Below are 3,124 nucleotides of genomic sequence, written 5' to 3' on the forward strand. Positions count from 1 at the left end.
GCTGGACCACTGTGACTTAACATTTCCTAAACCGGGCCTGGTTCTGTTCCTATTACAGACAAAACTCTCATTGGCTTCAAAGGGAGCTGGGATCAGACTCTGGTGAATTTTAACTGTGAGCTTTACATTTTACCCTGAGGTTTGTTCCCTTCCTCTGCACATAATTTTTATCTTCTTTAAAAAGATGCAGTAACAAGGGAGTGGAGAGACCTTCAAAGAAGATGGTTGTGAAGAAAGCACTCCTCCATCCCCAAATCCTTGAAGCAACAGACAACGGAGGTGTGGATCAGTCAGCAAAGGGAATTATTTTCCTGCTGCCTTTCTTTATCAGAAAACTACAACAAAGGCCACGCTGTAGCGTGCGAGCGGGCAGTGGGACGCGGAGTTCTGCAAATGGAGATCGGGCAGGGAGAGACACAACCCTGGCCCTCGAGTGGGAGAGAGAGAAGAAACCAGCCGTGGTGAGATAAAAAAGGGGGCGGATGAGCTTGGAAAGTAAAATGATAGATTCAAGGCCAACTGGTGCTGAAAGAGAGGAGATTAAAGAGAGGCACAACCAGCCGCTGGGCCTAAGCTATCACGCTAATGTACTTATCCCCATGTGAGCACCTCACAATCTCAAATGGATTTATCCTCACCATACCCCTGGGAGGCAGGGTAATGCTATTATCCCATTGTACAGATGGGGAAGTGAGACACAAAGGCCCAGATTCTCAAGTCAAGATCTAGACTCCTACCTCCATTCATGTCAATGAAAATTAGGAGCCCAAATACCTTTGAGGAGCTGGGCGTAAATGCCTTTCCCCCGGCCATATAGGAAAGCTGCCGCAGAGCTGGAACCTGTGCTCACCTGGTGGTGAGTCAGTTAATCCCTTCTTGCCCCATGCTCCCAAAACATTCCTATCAGGTATTCTGGGAGGAGTGGGATGGTTCAGAAAAACCATTTAATGACTGCAGTAAAGCACAAAAGAGGAAAAATGGTCCTGTGGGTAAGGCACCGGCTTGGGACTCCGGACAGCTGGAGTCAGTTCCTGCCTCTACCCTTTGTGTCCTCAATCAATCTTCCTGTGCCTCAGTACTGTATCTGTAAAATGGGGATAGTAATGCCTCCTTTGTCTCTCTCGTCTATTCAGATTTTAAGCTTTTTGGAGCAGGGACTTAGAATGTGTTTGTACAGCGCCTAACACCCTGGGACACAGATCCTGATTGGAGTCGCTAGCTCGTCCAGTCACACAGCTACTGAGTAACACTACAAAGAGGTCAGACCTGGTGAACATTCAAGCCACAAAAGGAGTGAGTAGGCTTCCCACATGAGCTACTTCACTATGTTCCATTGGCTGGTGCTGCATGGGGTTAATTTAACAGCAGCCACCCTGTGATGTACCATGACCTTGTTTCCCCTTCTGTGAGCAAATCCCTACTAGCTGATAGCCAGGTAATGGGAAGGAGTGATTTTTAGTGCTTTCTTATTTCCATCTAGGGGCATTTTCTATTAGAGTGATAGAAAGTCTGTCTTATCCAACCTCAGCCAGAACAAAGCAAAGAGCTGTGAGGTCCTGGACATTGGAGATGGCTACACTGTTTAAGACCACAAGGAAGGGCTTTGGAGTTGTAAGCTTCAGGTTTAAAACACTTATGGCCTGATTTTCAGAGGCAATGAACATCCACAACTTTCACTGAAGTCAATGGGAGCTCCAGGCAGTGATGGACATTGGTCCAGCTGGGACACAGGGAATGAAATTTTCTCCTTTAACGGGCTAGTTGGCTGTGGAAAGAATAAAATGAAGCCAGCATAATTTAAACCCATTTCCCAACCCCTGGCCTAGTTAATGCATGTTAACAAGAAGCTTCAGGAATAAGACCAGATAACACTTTTGAGTCACGGCGGATGCTCATTACTGCAGTATCTGGGTGCCCCAGGTGAAAAGTTATGCATTCAATAAAATCTTCCCCACTCCTATTAATAATGCCAGAAGATATTAAAAAAAACCCAAACTTTAAACCTCACTGTAATTTTCCCCCTTGATGTTGTTTCACTCTTTGCACTTCACTCAGTTTGGGCTGGGTTAGTCAAGTCCACTTTTTTTCTATTTACAGTCAGTTTCAGGTTTTCATGCAGCTGTTTCTAATATCACTGAGATGTATAAATAAAAAACAATCTCTCCTCTCTGCATCCCAAAAATCCCTATCATCGATTTTTTTTAAATCCTTTATTCTGTTTTGTAAATTTCCCATCCCCTCAATTTTGTATTTTTCAAACATTTAAGATTTGAGCCTAAACTGCCCATTTAAAAGCTTGACTTTGTAACTTCCATGACGGATAACACTTTAAAGAAAGGAATCCCCTGCACTGGAATACATCTGTTAAATAAGAAGTATCCACACTGCACGGAGTTGATACCGACTCAAATTCAATCTTTTTTTTCCCCCTTAGATCATTTGGAAGTTGTTGTTTTTTCTGTTTAAATAGTTTCCTCTTTATTGTAGGATCTGGGGGGAGGGCAGTTATGCAGATACTGCATTCGTGGCATGAAGAAGCATGCTTTCTGCTGCTGAGGGTGAGGAAATCTTGCCATCTGGTGGAAGGAAATGCAAACACAGTGCAGTAGCCAGTGGGCGCAAACAGACTCACATGTTGTTATATATGAAGGGCCAAAAAAAATAAAAAAACTCTGTAGTAGAAGGAGGAAATATTCCCATCTCAGATTCCTGGAGACAACCTGTATAAGTCAAACTTTCCTCCCAGGGTTTACGAGCTCGCTGGAAAACAGTGTGTAGTTGTAGGTGACCAGATGGCTATAGCCAGGAGGAACAATGATCAGGAGTTCTGACCTTAACTCAGCAAAGCACTTAAGCATGTATTTAATTTTAAGCATGTGATTAGTCCCATTGACCGTCAAGAGCACTACTCTCCCGTGCTTAACTTTAAGCACACACTTAAGTGCTTTGCTGAATCAGGCCCTGCATTCATAGCTCTGCCACTGATACATTGTCACAATCTCTCCAGCTAGTCACAGTTAACCACTTTGTGCTTCATCTGTACAAGGGAGATAATACCTACCTGTTGTGAGGTGTGAAAAGTGCTTTGAGATCTACAGATGAAAGACAAGTAAAGCACATTCAT

Source organism: Lepidochelys kempii, chromosome 3 (genome assembly GCF_965140285.1).
Source record: "Lepidochelys kempii isolate rLepKem1 chromosome 3, rLepKem1.hap1, whole genome shotgun sequence".
Classification (NCBI taxonomy): Eukaryota; Metazoa; Chordata; order Testudines; family Cheloniidae; genus Lepidochelys; species Lepidochelys kempii.